At 36.0% G+C, this 22,952-nt stretch overlaps 1 protein-coding gene, 5 non-coding genes and 2 pseudogenes across 6 annotated transcripts in view; 6 read left to right on the top strand and 2 right to left on the bottom strand.

The window, feature by feature from the left end:
• Drgx (Dorsal root ganglia homeobox) overlaps positions 1 to 22,952 on the bottom strand; it is a 153,173-nt gene that overhangs the window by 81,885 nt on the left and 48,336 nt on the right. The window lies entirely within an intron of this gene.
• On the top strand, positions 20,142 to 20,215 carry TRNAI-AAU (transfer RNA isoleucine (anticodon AAU)). Its single transcript has one exon. It is a non-coding gene; the product is annotated as a tRNA-Ile (tRNA).
• TRNAI-AAU (transfer RNA isoleucine (anticodon AAU)) lies at positions 20,491 to 20,564 on the bottom strand. Its single transcript has one exon. It is a non-coding gene; the product is annotated as a tRNA-Ile (tRNA).
• LOC148278782 (5S ribosomal RNA) lies at positions 21,712 to 21,833 on the top strand (annotated as a pseudogene).
• On the top strand, positions 21,919 to 22,040 carry LOC148278781 (5S ribosomal RNA; annotated as a pseudogene).
• On the top strand, positions 22,126 to 22,244 carry LOC148278780 (5S ribosomal RNA). The gene has a single exon (XR_015823081.1). It is a non-coding gene; the product is annotated as a 5S ribosomal RNA (ribosomal RNA).
• Positions 22,480 to 22,598, top strand: LOC148278779 (5S ribosomal RNA). Its single transcript, XR_015823080.1, has one exon. It is a non-coding gene; the product is annotated as a 5S ribosomal RNA (ribosomal RNA).
• Positions 22,684 to 22,802, top strand: LOC148278778 (5S ribosomal RNA). Its single transcript, XR_015823079.1, has one exon. It is a non-coding gene; the product is annotated as a 5S ribosomal RNA (ribosomal RNA).

The raw sequence follows: 22,952 nt of genomic DNA, 5'->3' as shown, positions 1-22,952 counted from the left end.
TAGTTCTCGACACGAGTTTCACGATAATGTTTCTGGGGAAAGATTTCGATATATTCCGTTTTTCTACAGGTCTACGAGTCACGCGATGGGCATTAATAATATCTTCTTTTTTTATTGTACATCCGGATGCCGCTCCGATCTTACTGACGAGGTCAGAAAGTATTTCATTGCCGGATTCCGGTAACCCGCTTATCTCAATGTTTTCATATTGCAGCTGTTGTTCCCTCTCTAAGCTGTCCCTTTCTAGATGCATGAGATTTATTTTTAAATTTTCCACTTCTGTTTCCAGGGAATCAATTTTTTTCAATTTGGTCTCAAAGTCTATGATCTTTGAGGAAAGTTCCTCTATTGTTTTGCAATTAAATGCAATGGTTTGTTCAAACGCATCTAACCGCAGATTAGTAGTATGAAGTTGGAAGGTTAATTTTTTCATTTCCTTTAACAACGTTAATTGAGAAGATTCCAGGTCATTTGAAAAATCGTTATTCACTGTATTTTGTGCCGAATCTTTGCATTGGTCGCATTTCCAGTTAGCTTTTCGATCAGTTGACATTTTTTTGAAACTATTCTCCGAAATTTTCATGCAAGAGAAATGAAATGTTTTTGTGCACTTTGAGCACTTGAGATGCTCACTGCTTCGAAGCGGCTTAATGCATACGCTGCAGTTTGTATCCATAGTATCCCGGATAGTTTAGTTAGCACCAAAGGGTCAGTGTGAAAGAGATAACACCAGTAGTGTTAGTAAGCGGCGCGGCGTGAGTACTGAATATTAAAAACTATATGAATACACAATAGGTTGAGCAGCCCTGAATTTGTCGCTCCTGCCGTATGAAGTATGTAGTGCGTAGTGAGTATCTACGCACCTAGCGTTGCACGGGTATATGGTGGGTGCAAAGTCCAATTCCTCAGTAAAATGAAGCGGATTGGTTGTTGGCGAACACAAGACTATCACCAACCAATCACGAACACACAAGAAGTTTACAACGATCTAAGAATATTGGTTGAGTATTGTAATTAATAAAATTTTCAAAATAGGTTTAACAATTGTTCGTTAGAAATCTGAATTTAATTTATTATTCTTCTGTTCACGCTGGTAGTTATTGTTAAGTTAAAGTTTAGTTTATAATGAAAAACGTAGTAAATATCACTGTTTTTGCTATTATTTTGTGACAGCTAAACGAGTTAGTATACACTTCGAACACTGATGTACACGTTTAGTGTACTAACTCTCGTTACTAACTTTTAATGGAAAATTCTCAAATCGAATACGATACGCCGGGGATTCATTCAGATCGGCTTCCGCTTCTTGCGGAAACTCGGAAGTTACTTTTAATATTGTTTCCATAATTTCACGCTATCCATGTCCGCTTTATTCACGACCTGGAGCTCAATCACAGATGGCTATCGACATGCTAAAAAACGTGCTAAGTATTTGAGCAATCACCACGAACAATCATGAACACGCTGAAGTTAAAGCGGTCGCGTTGCAAAACGAAATTCAACTTCGGTCAGTTCAAGAGGATTGGTTGAATCTCGCACACGCCTTCTTTCTCGAGTGCCGTATTGCATTTAGCCGGCGGTCGGCAAGCCAAATGTTAAGAAAAGCAGTCGCCATAGTAATTGTTTGTAACTTGAAAACGAAATAACAAACCGGCACGAGATTACACGCGTGTTGACTTTTTTGATTTGACGTTTGACCACGGACTACGGATACGGAACTTATCTATGGCGTTTTGCAACGCGACCGCTTTAACTTCAGCGTGTTCATGATTGTTCGTGGTGATCGCTCAAATACTTAGCACGTTTTTTAGCATGTCGATAGTTATCTGTGATTGAGCTCCTGATTTCCTTAATAAAATGCCATCCGCGCTGCGCTCGCACCCGCACCCCGCGCCGAGTGCCGCGGCACCGCCGGCGCGGCGCGGCGTGTCGGTGGGTAGAGGAATGCGGCGACACAATAGCTCGGCAGTATCCGATAATTACAGGCGAGAGGGATCGCACTCCGCGGAGAAGATTGCGCCAATTTGCTTTTTATTATCGAGTGATGAATCCCAATCACGTTGACGCGATGTCACGAGTCACGGGGCACGAGGCACGAGGCACGGGGCACGGGGCACGGGGCAGGTGCATACCTATGTACTTCCCGTATGTTTCCCCGATCTCCCCAGACTTGTTCTTGACATTATGTCTCACCGCGTCGCGTGTATTATTTGTCCCGTTATTATTTATGTTAATTTCTATAAGTTGTTAATAAATGAGGATCAGCTAGGCGAGTCACATCTGAGATATCGATACATTATGCGATCTTTAAACATGATTACGAGTACCTACCTATAACGTATTTATTTATTGTACAATATAATTCTGATAGTTTTTAGTCAAATGTTAAAAATTTATGAAAACATGTGGCACTCGTTCGATGCCAATTTTGTAAACCTTTCGGGTGTTTTAGTGAAGTAAATTGCTAGCATTTCAAATTACATGTTATTTTTTAATTGATTTATACTTTAATTATCCGGATTACCGAATAAATGGATTGACCAAATTAAATTTCGATTGAAAAATAAACGCTTATTTACTCTGAGATCACATTTTTATCGGTTTTGAAATGACTTTTATTTATTTTATTCATTTATGGTTTATTAAGTAAGTCCATAACATCTTAGGAACCAATATAAACTTTTAATAATATTACAATTTTTTTTATTAAAATTTCTCAGTAAATTTTTTAATATTTCGATTTTTTCTATTTCCTTTATTTCTTCAGGTAACTCATAGTACAGCTTCAATCTCTTGTACAATGAGGTTTGAGATTCTGTTTTTCTCCTCATTGGTAATCTTATCTTTTTTTTACCCCTTGTTTCATATGTATGATATTGTGACTTATTTTATTATTTTATTATTGTTTTTATTTTATTCATCCCCTTAATTATTTTATGCATAAAAGTTGCTACATTAAATTTAATTTGTTGCTTTTTAGTGAGCGAGCCGATTTCTTTGTGCATTCTTTCTACATTAGAATAGATATTTCTTTCGAGTACAATCCTCATGGCCTAATTTTGAAGAATTTGCATATTTTTAATTTTTCCTTCATTACATAAAAAAAGAATGGAAGAGTAGTAATTTATGTGTGGACATAGTATTGTTTTATATATAAGAATACTACTTTGTATATCTATAACATTTCGTAATCTTCCCATTGATGAAAAAAATTTGTTACATATTGAGAATGTGTTTTGAAATTCAAATATCTGTCCAGGTAGGCCCCGAGATACTTTATTTCGTTCACAGAATTTTTATTCAAATTATCAATATTAATATTGAAACCCTGGGGTATTATTTTTTTCCCAATATTCATATATTTTGTTTGAGATATATTTAATTTTCATTTATTCACTTTTAACCATTTTGATATATTTCCTAAATCATAATTAATATTATTTATCACTGTATCATAATTATCTCCTAATATGTAAACTAGTGCATCATCCGCAAAAAGTTGTTTGGAATCACATCAAACACTCGCTTAAACATGTCCACGAAGTTAATCGCTTCGACGATGAAACTCGTTTCCGAGTTATGAAAACGGTTCGAATATTTGGCAATCCGGATGGCTGGAATTCGGATAAACGGAATGATACCATGCCTATAGTTAATGAGGAAGTTCAGTGTTATTTTTACTTTTTCATTATTAGACTTTTATAAACTAGGCCAAAATTTTTATTTTTATATATCGTATCATCAGCGCTAAGATTTTTTAAAGTTTTGTATTGCTGAAATAACTCCGCGTGTGACGTCAGAGGTTCTTCACTGTCAGTTCTTCCGATCGATTCGTTCGCGATAAGCAAACCGGATATCCTTCATAGCTCTCATATCATCGGTCGGTTCATATGAACCGGTGATGTCGTTCAAAGTAGTGCGTTTTGTTTTATATTTTTTTTCGTAAATTTTCAAGAAACTTTGGCGTACAACTTGATGCTCGAATTTTTACCGCGCAAGAAAACATTTTTCGTATCCAATTTCCCGTCGCGCTGAAGCTCTTCATTATGAACCTTACAATACACATACTCGTACACTCGTGCGTATTCGTTTTCTGTAGTAATAATTATTATTACGCTTAATTATTAGGTAGGGGACCTAAGTACGAGTACATTGTCATTCTTGGAAGTAACGCAATTTCAGGCACCAGGCACCGGGCACCAGGCACCGGCACTACCCGGTGATTTGATTCGGAATGTTGTCACTATCTACGCGGTGTATGTGTAAACAATGAGATGTCGGATCACGACTCACGACCCGCGTCGTACGACGGCGACGGCGACGGCGACGGCGACGGGCGAGTGCGGAGGTCCGGTGCACCTACTATAAACTATAAGGTACGCGCGGAGAACAACGCTACACGCTAGAATCTGCAGGGTGTCAGTACCACGACGCGGCCTGCCCTGTTATTAGTGAGCGCGCCACGAGGAGAAATATACGATAATACCCCGCGTCATACTAAACACAATATTATGATCAATTCAACATATTTGACGAATCAATGTTTAAGTTATCGATATATTTTTACTAGAACGACCGGTAAAGTACTAAACTTAGTGTTTAGATCTGTTAAAAAATAATAACACTCATTTAAATCGGGTATTTCTCGTACGACCATAATATTTTGATCCGTTTGTAAATTATTCCTCACTTGGAATACAGCAATATTTTGAGTATGTCCTAATTGCTTGCAGACTGGCTGGATTTTCTCCCTAGGATGTTGTTCGTATTTAAATTTGTTTGAATGTTACGCAGTGTATGAAGTGGCCACTTAAACCAGCCAATGACAGGTCATAAGCCTTGTAAATGCCTAGACTCCCATATTCCCTTCTCAAAAATGTTTTCCCTCTCTGTTGCAACAAATCACTTGGAATACATTTAATTATATTGTTTTTTTAGACGTGCATAAATTGTTATTTAGGTTGTCACGTTACCGACTAAATGGGTAACATGTCCTAAGAAATAATAATAAAATATTCCAATGATTTACTTTGAAATGTGACAACCCGCGTAGAGTCGATAAAACGGGTCGCCACTGGAACGCGTCTCTCTTTTGTCACAATGGCGTTGACAAGGAAGCATAACACGAAACCGTCAAATTTTGCACTTGATGGATATTTTGCCCAAAGAGTCTAATCTATGCTCAACCTTTAAAAATATATGTTTCCGTTTGATTTCGGTAAATTTGGTACATTAAGAAGGAAAGTAGATTTGTCACAAACTACACTCAGAAGTTTTAGTCACTACCTTTACTCAGTGGCTTGTCAGAACCTGCCAAAGTGCGCGTGTAATTTGTTGCGAGCCAATTACGACTCTGTGTTTTTTTATGTGCTGCTCGATGGCAAAGACAAAGGTAAGTTTTTCTTGTTGCATGATACTGACAAAGGTTTTCAGATCATTTTCTGTTTATATAATGTACTGCCAGTAGCTTAAAGCAAGAACTATAACGATGGGCAAATAAACCCGCATAAGTTGAGCCTCTGGGTTGTCAATTTTGCCCAAACGAAAAAATGTTTTAGGGTTGTCACTTTCTTATTTTCATAATTAGTTAATTTTTTTTTTCATTTTCATTCATAGAGTCTTTATTTGAATATACGCATGATTATAATATTAATACATTATAAAGAAAACAAAATAATTAATTATATTTTGTCCAGATAAACTATTCAATAATAGTCATCGGGTGATCAGACATTAGTTTTAATTAATACTCAAATAAAAGGGTACAGACATAATACTGTATACGTATAAAATAATGAACGTATATTATTTTGTTTTTTATACTTTGAAAAATATTATTGAAAAGAAAAAAAACTCAACAAAACCAGATAAAAATGGTTTAAAGAAATATTTTTTTGAAAAGTAATAAAATAGAGTAAAATAATACAATTAAAATTAAAGAATAACCATTTACTTGGATATATTTTAAACATGGGAAAAAAATATAAACACATGTATAAATAGTGTGTGCTCATAAATGTAATCAAAACAAGGTTAAAAAATAAAACAAAGTAAATCAGAAATTTTAATTCACATCTCAAGTAAAAATAAAAATTATAAGAAAATTTAAAGAACCTAGATCTTAAAAATGTAAATAAAATAAGAAATAAATAAATGAAAAGGTTAACCTAAGAAAATAACAAAAATGTTTTCTATGAGAGATAAAAAATATTTCACACAAATAATAAATCAATATAGGAACGTTCTGTCTACTATGATGGTTTTGCACATATTAGGTATTTCAGATTTTCAAAAGTATTGTTATTATTGTGGATAATTTATGTAGCGCCATTTTTGTGAAAATCACCTCAAGCGCGCTGTACAATAAATATCCTAATACGCCTTTTTATTATTATTATGGATAACTTATAAAGCGCCATTTTCATAATATAATACTTAAATCTTAACTGAGTGATTTTTATAAATAAATAAATTTGATTTTAACTTCTTGAATTTGTAATTTAAGTAAAACTTCGCTTCGGATTTATTCAAATGATTTAGAGAACAAGTGGGTTTTAAGATTTTTCCCAAACAACTTCACCCTCACAGTTTCACACTTATCTAAATAAACCTAATTCAGGTCTCACTAGTAACTTTTTGATTTTATTAAACTTATTTTCTCACGTATATTGCTTTTTAATAGTTTCTGAAGCATTTCTCATTTCTTGTATAGTATACAATTTGTTTCTATATAAGATCATTTTAGGAGTTAACCAGTTATTATTCCCCCTCAAACGATATTTTTTCACTTTCGTAGCTATGGACTTAGATTCCGAAATAATTTATATTATATTTTTTAATTGATGTCGTCTGGTTTTAACCTTCTTAGTTGTTCATTTACTTTATTTCTAAAACAGTTATTATTTCTCACATAGGTATATTTGCCATTTCAAAAAACGTGTGTATCTACCTTATATTAAAAATTGTCAATTAAGTTATTAAGACTAGGATTATTGGTATGTGTACCTAAATAAAACATTTCAATAAATAAATAAGATTTAATACTTTTTCTTAAGTTATCAAACAGATCTTGACAACCCTAAGCCCTATAAGTTGCTTGCGTGAAAACAAATAGAGTTCGGCGGGTATATTTGCCCACTTGTTTTCAGACGAATATTTTATTAATTAGCCATTGAAAATATGTTCAAACGACAAATTTGCCCTTGAATTAATAATTCAATAAAGTAATTCTTAGACGAGAACGCCATATGAGCTACAATTCAACAAATAATTGTTGCGGGCAAACATGGACGAACATGAAGGTAATTTTGCCCGCTATCAAAATTTCAAATTGCTTGGAATCGCATTTAAATATGACTGAAATTACAATTATAACCCGTTTCTAGGCCATTCTTAGAAATTCAAAAATAAAGCATAGTTTACATTTTTTATGAGAAAATCAACATAATTTTTAAAAAGCGGGCAAAATTGGACGATTTCGCGGTATTCGATTTAAGTTCGATTAGGTGACCACACAGAAAATAAGATGACACCTTAAACCAGCAGGACCGGGGTCGAATCGTAAGTTAAAACCCCATATTTGATTTAACCAATGTTGAACTAAACGAGGTACCGATCTGATTAAATTTTGATGGGGCCCCACCTTCATAACCCTAATTATAATGTCATGTTCATACTTAAATAAGTTTAGAATCTATTTTTCTATTGCATCTTGAAAATAAGATGCAATATTCAAGCTTTCGAATGAAGAATCCACTACATATTTATATTGTATCGAAGATTATCCCGTCATAAAAACATATTTTACATTTATTGAAGTATAAAACGAGAGGTAGTTGCAAAGTAGAAAATACCCCCTTCATAAGGAATCTTCGGCAGTTGGAATAATCAATGGGGGAAAATTTATGAAGAAGATGACCATTGGATGGAATTCATCGTCGCTTTCCTCAAGCAGATGACTGAAACAATGAGAAGATTTTATTCTTGTTAAATTTACCTAGTTGGATTCATAATTTTCTAGTTGTAAAAGTATAAACCGAGCGTTTAATGTAGATTTTAAAATAGGACTTCAGATTTTAGTTATCCATATATATTTATAAATCCTTTACCTTTTATCTAGTAAAAACTTTGTTATATACCATTCGGACATCTTTCATTTAATTTTCGTCAGATCACCCGTGGAAAATCTGTGAGTGCTGTCAATTGAAATATATTTTTATGGAGTAAATTGTGAAATACTGAGTTGGTTTGTGGGGATACTTTGTGACAGGGATCATGGAGGACCTCCTTAGCGACTTCTCTTAAATTCTCCAGACTCCCGGTCCAAAGCGTGACAAGGTAAGTGCCTACTTATAATTTTTTATATTAAAACACTTAAATAAACTAATTTTAGTCCTCTTGCTAGATTGTTGTGTTTATTTTTTAAAACGTGGGTACCCACGCGATAGTTATTTAGATTTTTTTAATTTTTTAGATGTTTTTTAGTTATGCGAATTTTTATCTTCGTCATCCAGTGTTTTGCTGTCAAGTATGTTCCTATAGCTGTGTTCGGACCAACTCTCAACCGAATATTTATATTATTAATGGAATCGGCATTATCTTCGTAACACTTCATCATAAACTATTATAGGAGTTTTATATCGCTCTTTAATAGACGGAGTGCTCTACCTTAACTGTAGTAGTGCTCTTGTAAAAACAAATTTGTGTTACACTAATAATAAAGTTTTATTTTCAAATTAATTTATAAAATATTTATAAATATTTCATATATCTACCTACTCGTCCTTCTTATTTCCTAGCGCACTCCGCGTAACAATAATTCTAATTGTGAGTGCCGGGAAAAACGTTCTAACTTTATTACTAAGCAACATTCTACTCTTCAACAGTCTGATTTCAGCTGCAATGACTGTTCTCACTGAGCGTAAAATAATTTGTGATCATAGATCAGGATTATGGGCGTCACAGTCGCGAGTTTTTCTGAATGAATTTTCATTTTTTACTTTCGTTTTCAAACTACAAAAAATATTAAAATCGTTCTAATCAATTTAAATGATTCTTAAATTTATATTTCAGTTTTGGTGCATAAATACCAACACCAACGATTTTGAGGGATTTAAATTAACCGGGAACAAAAGTAGACAGCTCAACTAATCATACAAAGTATAAAAGCCACGTATACTTAATTAAGTAAAACGTTTATCCCGAGTATTGTTGGCAGGTGCTTAGTGGAATTAAATGTAATTATTCTGTATTGTGTTCCTGGTCCATAGCTAATTAATAAACCGACACCGGCGGTAATGGCGCCGGCGATGGCGGTGGCGGTAGCGGCCTTCCTGCAAATTAAAATGTTATTATTTAACGTTTCCAATCTTTTTTATGTTTAAGGGGGAGGGGGCTTGTGAGATTTTCACTTTTCCATTAAATTTGCGTTCCTAATCCGCGGTTAAATATTTACACAATTGTACCCGCTCCGAGCGGAAATGGAAAACGTTCGGGCACCCCGTCCCGCTATCTGCTACAGATAGGTCTCGACGTATCACTGGACTCCGAACCGGGGATCTTCAAACTGTTTAGTCTAAGGCCCACGCTGACTTCTCCACGATGCCGATGTGCCGAGTTCCGAGGGCCGAGACCCTCAGCTGGCTCAGCGTACCGACACACTGTAGTCGAGCGATATTTTGAAAGGAAAACATTCAGACACATCATTGCAAATATTCAGACACGACTTTAAAGAAATCTTCCACTCACAGTTTGATCAGTTGCGTAAATTTGCTCTTTGTTTTTTTCCGCTACTCAACTTGCTCCGGAACTACTGCGACTTCTCCGAGTTAAAAAACAAAAACGAAAATTAAATAAAGCAAATATTTACAGATTCATGTCAACTGATCAATTATTCTACTAGTTAGATCCATAACTTTAAACAATTGGCATTGGAAAGTTACAGCTGCATAAATATAACTAATGTTAGAGACGCCCCTTCTTTATTTACATTTAAGTCGAGATTGAAATGTCACTATCTAAATATTTGAATTGTTCCTTTATCCTTCTTCTTTCCTTCCCATCCCCTCTCCTCTCTTCATAGTAAAGTGTTATTTTTTTTTTATACATATATTTATTTTTGTTAATCTTTGCTTTTAATTTTTGTATAAAATTGTAAGATTCAATATGTCCATGTATTTATAATTTTCTCAAACTGAACGGTTTGGGTAGGTAGGAAGAAATTGCCTTAAGGCAATATGCCCGCCCTTATATGTATATTTATTGTATATGTATATAAAGTGTCAATAAATAAATAAAAATGCCTTATTTCATAATTTGAATTACTTATGTATGTCACTTACGGTTTTTTTTTAGGATTGATCTTTAATTACAGTTAAACTGTTGAATTTCATTGTCTATGTCAGTTTTCTCGGCCTTTAGTGTAGTGGTCAGCGCATTAGCTTACTATGCGAGAGGTCTCGGGTTCGATTCCAGACACGGTTGACACGAAATATTTATTCGAAAAGGTGCTTTTACACGAGAATATTTCATAGTTCCTGGACTGCACCTGAAGCTAGTTTTAATGTTATTTTATACCGTCTCGATATATGTACTGTTTTTGCGTTTATAATTTTGTGTGGTATTTTTATTTAGAAAACTAATTAACTAAGAAACGTAAGTACCTAAATATAAAAGGGTCAATAGTTCAAAAATGGAAAAAAAAATCGTTAACCTTTTAAATAATTATTCAAATATATATTTTTATTTTAAAAGCATTTTTACTTTGTTGTGTGATATTCTTAATTGATTTATTAATAAATTTGTATAAACCACTCATTGATTATTAGTGCTCGTCAAGAGGTTTCGAGGTTACCACTTGACCATCGGGATGTATACAATACTGACTTTAAACCACTCACGCTACTATTTATATTATAAAATATGGTTAGAAAAGAACAGAAGATTAAAGAAAAACAGAGAGAGAAGATAACGTGAATCATAACGGAATATTTTCAAAACAGGACTCGAAGTTCAATTAAATAGATTATAATCTGTACCTTGGCTTAGAAGGTAACGCGGAAGTCCACTTTTTACCGTTTTGAATTTTAAAATGCAGAAGTTTCCGCAATATTTCATCTGTGAATATCATAAAAATGTTTTTTTAGGTTAAAATTAAAATCTTAAGTCCACTTTGTTTTTTTGCTAAAAATATTAGTAGACGCAGACGCGCTATTTTCATATTTGCTTTTTGTATCAATATAATCGTTATTTTCCATTGATTGAAATGATATCATTTGGTTCAAAAGTTACCATGTTTTGGAAATCGCACAATCACAAAATCTTGTTTCCTGAACATTTCGTTCAAGGCGACTCCCGCTGTTTACCCTTTGAGGCTAAAGCCTTAAAATGTACAGAATTATTATGGGAAGTTTTTGATTAATAGCTTTACTTGCTTCTTATCATTCAAGATTGAGTAAGTGAAAATCGCTTTTATCGATGTGTAAAATTTCGCCACACATAAGTGTAATTATTTAGAATGAACTAAAAATATCGAATGTCCGCAAATCGCATCGCTTGAAACCGGTCATTTTCAGTCCTTATTTTAGAAGTAGGTCCGGTCTATTCAAACCTTTAAGGATCTTTGCTTATGTGTATGCTTATGCAAAGGAACGGTCCAGTTCATTCGAATAATCATCAGCATCAGCACCTTTCCACACCCAATGGTGCATAGAGCGCTGCATTGGTACACCGATCGCAGCGTATCTTGATCACTTTTGTTACATGAAGGTAATATGATCAGTCTTACGCTTCAGGTACCAGTCCAGGGACTATGAAATATTCTGGTGTGAAAACACCCTTTTAAATAAATATTTCAAATCAACCATGTCGGGAATTGAACTCGAGACCTTTCGCGTGATAGGCAAATGCGCTGACCATTACACCACGAGGCCGACGTACGGTGCGTACACCTACCTAAAACCTACGCTTTACATGAATTTATGTGGACTCTAATATTATTTATTATCTAAAAAATGATTTGTAGAGTGATTGAGGTACTTATATCAATATACCATCAACACAAGATTTTTTTTATTTTTTTTATCTGAAAATTTATTTATAAACCCTTACGGATTATTACATTCATTTTACATAATATAATATATACATTTTTCATTTATACTCTGTTGTTCAAAATAATATTTTTTACATCTTTTGAAAAGTTTGTCTGAGTCTTTTGTTTAGTTTTGTCTGGTAGTTTATTGTACCCTTATTGTACAGTGACAAATCATTAATGTATAAAATATATATGTATATATATGAATAAAATATATATATTCTATATGAATACAAAAAAGATAGCGAAATATCTCTGCTCTCTGTCATTATCCAATAATGGAATTAAATTAGCAAAACGAATATCTAAATCTGATATTCCACCCTCGCACCCGGTGCCATGGGCGGGAGAGGTACGGTGAGGGTGTGGGGGAGTGAGCACCCAACCCGCCAATGGGAACCACTCTAAAGTGCTCATTAATTATGCATCGAAAAATTCTTTTTTTATAAATTTTAAATGCGCATTAATATAGCCAACTTAATATGCAATTTGTTTCAAATAAAATACTATAAATGAAGTACGCTCACACATAGCTGTAAATATAAAACTAGATTAATGACTTATTTTCATTTCCACAAACATGTTTTCTGTCCATTGGCGCTTTTATTGTCTTATGGCAATTATGTTTGTGTGAACAATGTGAAATGTAGACACGTCGTGGTCCCGTGGCTAGTGTTGCGGACTCACGGATCAGAGGTCCGAGTTTCGAATCCCACTCTACCCCAACTTGATTTCCATTTTCTAATAGGGAGTTATTTACAACTCGTTGAAAATAGCCACCAAAATTGAAATGTTTGGGTAGATTTTAAGAACGCTTATATTTATTTTTTTCTAACAGTAAAATAATATCTATCGTTGGGTAAAAGGCAAAAGATATAAATAAATATTATTATTTTGATTACATTTTATGTCGTGTTTCTTGCGGAAGAAGTACTTTGTGGGCATACTTTACTTTGACTAGTCTCTATCAATGATATGTCTTTTCTCCCTGCGACGTTATAAGCAGGAATCGAAAATAAGTACTCGCATAATTTCAACAATTAGTAGGTTTAAATCGAGATATTATTAGTTCCATCGGGACAGAGGGCACAATGACGGTGACAGCCCCGATATATCGGGACGGGGGGCAACCCTAATTCAGCTCTCAAGGTCCTGTTGCACATGATAGCCTTTGTATAGAAAAAAACCTTTATAATTTTACTATTGTCCAAATTAGGTGCCCTGTTGTACACCGTTAGTTGCTGAAAAAAGTAAGAGTACCTAGTTTGGATTGTCTTATCTTGCACGAAGTTTCGGGTTCGATTCCCGACACGATTTATATTAAAAATTAAATAATTATAAAAAGTCATTTGTACTAGTTTTCACACTTTTTTTGAAGTCCTTGAACAAAAAATATTAAGATACACTGCAGTCGGTGTACCAATGCAGTACTGTACTCGCATTCTACTTTAGAAGCGTACAAGGAATGATGATTATAATTTTTTTTTTATTTGATAAAAAATATGTAAAAATATTTAGGAAGCGAGTTTTTCAAAATATTTATAGGTACATCAACGAAAATGTGACAAAGTCATCAATATTTTGAGTTTTCCCAAATGTTTGTAGACAAATACTGAAGTTCACCCCCTAGGGAGTTATTAATAACTTAGGATCAACATATCACTACAAAGAAGGAGATCATTTTAGATAAGGCAATATAGAAGTCTATGCATTTACAGGGAACAGATCGAAGAATTTAAGAAATATTGATGATCGAAGTTAGGCACAATAAGGAATCTTACATAGGGTGTAAAGTGGTAACTAAAATCAGCCAATGACCTGTCATACGTCCTGTAAATGCCTAGATTTCCATATTTCCTTCTATAAAATGTTTTTATATGTTAATATGATGAAGTGTTGAATATTAGCGGGTCCAGCTCGAGGATACAGTGTAGGGGGGCGCCCGGTGGGCCCTGCCGGCGGCCCACTGGGCCTTGCGGGCAGCGGCTGATGGGATTGACGAGTGTGTAATCGCGTTACTTAATCCTCTCAGGGGACATGGCCCCCTCCCCGGCGCGGGGGCGAGTAGTTAATGCACATACGGAATAAGGGGTAGCTACTAGCTACCTAAATGGAGCCACCTATTATTACTTCTACATTATCAAGAAGTAATAGAGCAAGGGGTTTCGCGTTAATCATTTCAGCGTTTTATGACCTTCATCCCTAACGTACTCTCTGGGCGAGCTTACAACAACAGGGTAACAACAGGGTAACAACAGGGTAACTTGTTCATTCTGAGCGCTTGTACTAGCTACAATATGTCGGGATATGATCTAGTTTACTAGTGTTAGATTTATCACGATTCAATATTATTTCATTGCAGTTATTTAGAATGAAGCAGGTTATGATTTTTGAATGACACGTTTGTATAAATGAATGGTTCGCGATTAAGATAACGTTCATGAGATTTATTTTTACTGAATTTAAAAATAGCGAGAATAATTTTACAACCAAGAGTTTTAGAGATTAAACGTCACATGTTACTTCGGAGGCTGTCGGTGTGGAAAAAAGAACGATCTCTCTTGCGTTCTTTTATAATGTGTTTACATCACCCTCTTTTGTCGGTGTTGCGTATTCAGGCAAAGCGCAAATGTTACTTTTATTTAAAGCTCCGCTTTATTTATTTAATTTTTTTTTTTTTTTTTTATGTTTATTTATTTTAACAAATAAACTAACACACATAATTGTATTTTTGTTCCCGTAAAACCGAGGCTTGTCTGCGGGTAACATTTTATATATATTTTTTTAATATATAAAAGGTAAGAACATAGTTTAATAATAAATGAAGAATATAATTTATATTTATGTGCACTGTATGTATATTTGGATTGCATACGATTCGGTTTGTAATTTAAATAAGGTATTTTTATCAATTTAAAAACTTACGAATTGTGTACATGTGAATTATCTGTGGCCAGGCGGATGCAGAATACAGTTATGTGTGTGAAATGGAACTAGACGAGTGTTTTCTACTCGATGGCTGCTTTCAGATAAAAATTCTAAATAAGGAAATCGAGTGGACATAAGTCCGCCTCGTTATGAAGTAATTGGCGCGTTTGCCTACTATTCTAGGTTTAATTACTGGGAGGGTTGAAGTGAAATATTGATTTTGAAGTTAGTTTATAGCGCATTTTTTCATTCTTTCTGGACTGGCACCTGAAGCGTAAGGCTGATCACGTCGCCTTTATGTAACAGATGATCAAAATACCCCGCATTGGGTGTTCCGATGCAGCATTCCATGCACCATTGGGTGCTGAAAGCGGATGATTAGAATAATTTGAACAATTTTATAATAACAATTCTGAGTAGAAATTAACATGCTAATTGGATGGAAACGTCTACAACATCAACAGTATGATTCTCTCCAGCACATTATCCCCAGCATCACTGGTGGGCAATATACGATTGTATATTATAATTTATTATTGCGGCGGAATGGAAATGGAGACCAGAGCGTCACGGACGACCAATTAAGTCCAATTAATAATTATTGTACACAAACACAATTAGCGCAGTGACATGACGAGCCTGGATCCTGCAACCGTCCATGAGGCAGTACCGGTGGCAGTTGGCAGTTGGCAGTTGGCAGTTGGCACTGTAGCAGTAGAGCATTATAGCAGTATAGCAGTATAGCAGTACTGGCCACTGCAGACAAAGCTTGGTGCCCCACAATGTTCTATAGCCGCGACTTAGGTACTTCATTATCGATAATGTTCAACACGCGTTTCTATGACGAGGCCCTTAGCTTTCGGATGTAATAACCTACCTACCGGACCCCGATAAAAATAGGTACCTAACTAATTAAATATATTATACAGTGAAACAATTTTTAATAACGTAAGGTAAATTCATTTATTTTAAGGGGAGTTTATGAATGTTAGTTATTTTTATAGCTAAATAGACATGTTTATTAAAAAATCCGTTGTTTTTTTCTTTAGAGGAAACTATGAAAAAAAACTGTTTAAACTATTTTCCTCACAATATTTAAATTTTGAAAAATAATATTTTTTTTATTTTCTTAATTTATTTTTACATAATGAACAAAGAGGTGCATTCGAGTTTCAATCCATATTAAAGTACCTATAATATAATGTTTTTGCTTTAAATGCTGTTTCTCTCTTAAAAAGACCTCTTGCGTTTGAAGAGGGACTTACACTAAATTATAATTAATATCAATAAAATTTGCATGATAAAAATATATTAATTTTTCAATTTATTGTCTTTAAAATATTATTTTCAAAATATTCCTTTAAAGAAATTTTACATTTTAAAGTTTAATTTGTTTGTATTAATTTCTTATTTCTGTAGATATTACTATTTTACGTAATTTAACGAAATTGATTTTTTTAGTCGATAAATATTAAAAATATCAAAAACAAATTTGAAATATATTTTACTCCTGCCTTTCGGTTGCCATCTAATTTCCTTATTAATGTAACTTAAATCATGAGGAAAAACTACCTGATTTTTTTGTTGTTTATCAACAACATCGATTTAACAAATAACAAATCTATCGATTATTGAAATAATTGAATAATTAAAAAGAGATAAAAACAAAGGAGAAGAAAGACGGTTTGATACCGTCGCATAAATAAAAATGGTGTGTATCATTATGATTTGTAAAATATATCGGGTAATAAAACGCCACTAATAGAGTCGCCCGTAGGAACAAAAACCGTCGTATGATTATCAACCCCGAAGTCAGCTACAGTTTACAGCAATACAGCGGGCCGAAAGTACTCAGGTTAAAAATTGCAAGCGCAAACCGAAAGCACCCGAACACGTTTGTTGCTAAGCCGAAAACCAAACTAAAAATTTGGAACGCTTTTGTTCCGAGCGAATGAATGCTGTAGCGAATGTTTACTCTGAGGACAGATACCATTTATTTGAAATCGTAACGTACATGTCTGATATGGCAAGTCCAAGGTACGTATGAAAGAAAGCATAACATATGCCGTATTATTGAAGATAACGTATTATTCAACTGCTGCGCAGCTCGAGGCAGTTTCCGCCGCGCCGTCTCATGTCCGAGAAGACGAGGTACGGGGACCCGACTCGCCCGACTGTAGCCTGTAGCCCGTCGCGTGGATGCTGTCGGAACGGACTACGTAATTATCGCGTTATGTTTTAATTGGTCACATTTTAATTGACATTAATTACGGAAATGAATATCGCAGCGAGCTACGCTAACCATACTACGGGTGAGTAGATAGTAGTAGTGGAGTGTAAAGAGCCGTCTCCGGTCCCTCTGCCGCAACGCCTCGCATCGGATGCTCCGTAATAGTATAAACAAGTGTCGGCCGGCCGGTTGTTTCGGGTTCAGTCGTCAGATTGTCTAAGACAGGTCGATTGAACGCGAAATATCCCGTTTGATTATTCTAAATTAATGCAAAGATTCTTAGAATTATGGCTTCAGCATGATTCAATCTCAGAACATCCTAATTAAAATATAAAACAATTTTAAGCACCTACATACGTACATAAGTAATATGTATTATAAGTCTTTTTTGTATCTACCTTTGGTTCAGTAGTAAACAAAGAACACAGCAACAAATAATAACCAGATATTCCTCTAACGTAAATTATTATATTCCAAAAAGTATAATAACTTGCGCTAGGGGGCATTTCTCTGTGGTAGGTCCGAGCATCCTCAATTTACAGGATCGGTTGACAGAGTCTGAATCCTTTTCCAAATTCAAATCTGGTTTGCGTTATTGTTTTTTTCGAATGTGGAATAACTGGTGAATGACCGATATGTATGTATGTATATTTATAGATGTACAATGTAAATAAAATTAAAATAATAAGTAATATGATGATTAAAATAATAAGTTTATGGTGTATATGTGCGTAACAATAACCTAACAAATGTAAATTACGGTTCACCATCTTTGAAATAACTCCTTTTTTTAAATAGTCTCCATCTCTATCGCGATACGTGTAGATCGGTAGTTTTCGGGACTCGGTAAAAGCTCCCTTTTGGCGCAAGTCACTGGAGAAACATCTCCTATAATACTATAATTCCAATTAGAATGCAATAGTCATAATCAAAGTCGGTCCTCCTCAGCCGGGGAATGCCAGGGGCGAGAATTAGCGGATTACATCTGCCGAGCGTTACTCCGTCCGAGGGCGGGGGCGGGGGCGGGAAAACCCACCCCTCGGGTGTCGCCCAACAGGTTATTAATATTGCGGGCGGCGGGAGCAGGTGCGCCTCCGGGAAACTGATTAACTAAAAAATGAGACGCCGTGAATATTTCATTAGCGGGACAACTACTCGTCGTGTGGTTCAGATACACAACCCGATCTAATCATTCGATTATGTTATTACCTACCCGATGTACGAGCGCGTGTTTATGTCGCGGGCCTATTTCATACGATCGTAAAAATTCCTCGCTAAACAAATAAGCAAAGAAATTAATGTATGAGGCCGATCTTAAATCTAAACTGTGTTATATTATTCCATTACGGAATACAGGAAAAGAATATCGAATGGACTTACAGATGCGGAATTAAATATGTCAAAAATAGTCATAGATATTCACATAAAACGAGATCGGCTAGATTGTACTATATATAAAGTTCAAAAACAAGGCAAGTCGAGGGGCCTTACCGCAACACACTAGAGCAATGCAATTCTACCCATACAATATCCATATAAAAGATACGCGCCAGATGGCTCTCCGACACAACGCGGTAGAACAATGTTGCGAGAAAGTAATCCGAGAAATATTTTTCCTCAATTGGTCCGGATATTGTGGTGTATTTTTCATAACCTCCTTCCGCTTCCTTTCTTTCCCACCGAATGAGAAGCCTCTAAAATAGAGGCTTGGCGGGTTATTCCTTTTTTTAAAAATAATATGTATATATAATCCTGCCTTTACTCCGTGCTAAGGCAGCCTAAAATGTATTATTCTACTAGCCAAAAACATAATAAATGAAAAAAAAAACTGAAAAAAAAGATGTGGTACCGTGATAAAAATGACAGTTCAAACAAGAACATGTGTTGGCCACCTATCAGCATCGCTGAAAGGAGGGTTAGTGCCGGTAACAGAGTTAATGGTGCCTTAAAGTCTGTCGTAGCAAATAAGTGTCTATCGCAAGAGGCTAAATTAGCAGTTCATAATGGAGTTCTGGTACCAACCCTAATGTATGGAAGCGAAGCATGGAGTTGGAAAAAAAGGGACGAAAGTAGACTGAATGCTGTTGAAATGCGATCCCTCAGGCGAATGTGCGGAAAAACAATGTATGATAGGTGCCCTAATGTCGAAATTAGAGCAGAATGCAAGGCTGAGTTAAGCATTATCGACAAAATTAAGAAAGGTCTTTTGCGATGGTTCGGTCATGTGGAGCGAATGAATGATGAAAGAACGGCCAAAAAGATTTATGATGCGAATGTGTCTGGTTGTAGAAGTCGAGGAAGGCCGAGAAAGACATGGCATGATCAAGTACAACAAATTCTTGAAAGTGGTCATGTGAAAAGTCGGAATAATCGACGTGCGTGCATGAGAAGATGTATGAATGTGAAGGAAGCAAAGGAAGTGTGCCAGGACAGAGTGGTGTGGCGTTCTATCCTCTCTGCCTACCCCTCTGGGGAAATGGCGTGATGGTTAGTTAGTTAGTTAGAAAACACGTCTTGTCAATAACCTCTTTAGCTTGAGGCTCTTACAACATTTCCACGGTACTGGTTTTATGTCGTTAATTTTTTATCCTCGAAGATGGACATGTCAAAAGTCGGAATGATCGGCGTGTGTGCGTGAGAAGATGTAAACAGGTATGTATGAATGTAGAGAGGTCCGTATGCAAAGACAAAGTGACGTGGCGTTCTGTCCTCTCGCCTACTCCTACGGGGAAACGAACTGAAGGTTTGATTGTTTTTGAGAATGTTGACTAAAGCTACGAATTAGCGTGAATACCACGCACGCGCACGGCCAGAAAAACTTTATATTTGAAGTTAGTAAAGCGCCAGATTTTCGCGTTTTGTATAATTTTAAAACCGCGTTGGTTGTCTGGCCCATTAGCTCAGTTGGTTAGAGCGTCGTGCTAATAACGCGAATGTCGCGGGTTCGATCCCCTCATGGGCCAATATTTTTTTATATCCAACAACCCACAATGCATAAGAAACTCGAGCTAGTTCTGGTGGAATTTATTAAAAATAATTTTAAGCGACTAAAACAATTTTCCGCAATTCCGCATTTTAAAAATTACAAAAAATATTTAACAGAGGTCGGCAAGCGATATAATGTATTGTAATTTACGTTTATTTGTGTATGTTAATTTTTTGTAATAACAAGATCTTATTATTTAACCTTTTTATTAATATCGGTATTACTTCATAATACCGATATAAAAAGTGAACATGGCCCATGAGGGGATCGAACCCGCGACATTCGCGTTATTAGCACGACGCTCTAACCAACTGAGCTAATGGGCCGGACACCGGGCGAGTCACAAAATAAGTATAGCTACTAGGTAATAGAGGCTTGTATGCACCGTCATTCATCAGTATCTCCACTTTGGCACAGATCCAAGACTGCACAAATAATTCCCCGGTCGGTAACAGTTTGTTACAAAACAGAAAAGAGTCTTACGTAAGAAAAGAGAAAATGATTTATTGCGGCTATTACGGATGATAAAGTCTTCATCGAACATATTATTCTATAAATAGCTCGTATCGACAAATCTACAAACAGGTATTTATGCTAACAAATAACATTTCATTATTTATTACGTATACCTACTAACTCTAATCTCGTTTTTGTGTCTCGTGCCAAAATGAATTTTAATATTCAAAAAGGGTTATTTCGTTTTTTTTATTGTTATGGATAACATAACGATTGTTAAAAGAAGCGATCGAGATTTAAATCTACTTTGGCAAACAAATGTTTATCGCAGGAGGCTAAACTAGCAGTTCACCACGGAGTTCTAGTTCCAACTCTAAAGTATGGGAGCGAAGTATGGAATTGGAAAAATAATGATGAAAGTAGGTTGAATGCTGTCGAAATGCGATCCCTCGGGCGAATGTGTGGTAAAACGATGTATGATAGGTGCACAAATGTCGAGATCCGTGAAGTGTGTAAGGCTGAGACATGCATTATTGACAGAATCAAGAAAGTGCAAATGTTGATGGATGCAGAAAACGAGGAAGACCGAGAAAGACATGGCATGATCAAGTCCATCAAATACTTGAAGATGGACATGTCAAAAGTAGGAATAATCGACGTGCGTGCATGAGAAGATGTATGAATGCAGAGGAAGCGAGGTCTGTATGCCAAGATAGAGTGTTATGGCGTTCTATTCTCTCTGCCTACTCCTACGGGGAAACGGCGTGATGGTTTGTTGTTGTTGTTGTTGAGATTTAAAAACATCCTAACAATATAAACAGAAATGAGGGGGTGAAAATCATTCTGGTACCCGGTTAGGTATAAAGGAATCACGTAAAAGCGTAAACTGTGAAATGACACGCATCAAATTAACAAGCTGTATATAATATAGCAACGACTGCAAAACGGTACAAATCCTGAGTACATACATTTCTTCCTCAAATTATGTTCATGATGGAAAATATTCCAAATATACTCGCCAACGACCATACCATGTTGAACACAACGGTTCTCGTCCGATCACCGAAGTTATGCAACATTGGGCGGCGCGGTCAGTACTTGGATGGGTGACCGCTTGGGAACACCGCGTGCTGTTGGCCTTCTACTTTTTGCACTTTTTGTATTTTACTGTGTACATTTCTTCCTAATATTTTGATAATAATGCGAGATACTCCAGAGGCTTTCGCCAACGACCATACCATGTTGAACACACCGGTTCTCGTCCGATCACCGAAGTTAAGCAACATTGGGCGGCGCGGTCAGTATTTGGATAGGTGACCGCTTGGGAACACCGCGTGCTGTTGACCTTCTACTTTTTGCAGTTTTTGTATTTTACTGTGTACATTTCTTCCTAATATTTTGATCATAATGCAAGATACTCCGGAGGCCTTCGCCAACGACCATACCATGTTGAACACACCGGTTCTCGTCCGATCACCGAAGTTAAGCAACATTGGGCGCGGTCAGTACTTGGATGGGTGACCGCTTGGGAACACCGCGTGCTGTTGGCCTTCTACTTTTTGCACTTATTGCATTTTATTGTGTACATTTCTTACCATGTTGAACACACCGGTTCTCGTCCGATCACCGAAGTTATGCAACATTGAGCGCGGTCGGTACTTGGATGGGTGACCGCTTGGGAACACCGCGTGCCGTTGGCCTTCTAATTTTTGCACTTTTTGTATTTTATTGTGTACATTTCTTCCTAATATTTTGATCATAATGCGAGATACTCCAGAGGCCTTCGCCAACGACCATACCATGTTGAACACACCGGTTCTCGTCCGATCACCGAAGTTAAGCAACATTGGGCGCGGTCAGTACTTGGATGGGTGACCGCTTGGGAACACCGCGTGCCGTTGGCCTTCTAATTTTTGCACTTTTTGTATTTTACTGTGTACATTTCTTCCTAATATTTTGATCATAATGCGAGATACTCCAGAGGCCTTCGCCAACGACCATACCATGTTGAACACACCGGTTCTCGTCCGATCACCGAAGTTAAGCAACATTGGGCGCGGTCAGTACTTGGATGGGTGACCGCTTGGGAACACCGCGTGCCGTTGGCCTTCTACTTTTTGCACTTATTGCATTTTATTGTGTACATTTCTTACCATGTTGAACACACCGGTTCTCGTCCGATCACCGAAGTTATGCAACATTGGGCGCGGTCGGTACTTGGATGGGTGACCGCTTGGAAATCGCAAATTGCAAACCGA

This window comes from Micrasema longulum, unplaced genomic scaffold, assembly GCF_059751315.1.
Source record: "Micrasema longulum isolate JH-2025_06_02 unplaced genomic scaffold, ASM5975131v1 h1tg000826l, whole genome shotgun sequence".
Classification (NCBI taxonomy): Eukaryota; Metazoa; Arthropoda; class Insecta; order Trichoptera; family Brachycentridae; genus Micrasema; species Micrasema longulum.
The sequence above is the reverse complement of the archived record's forward strand: the minus strand, read 5'-3'. Positions and strand labels throughout refer to the sequence as shown.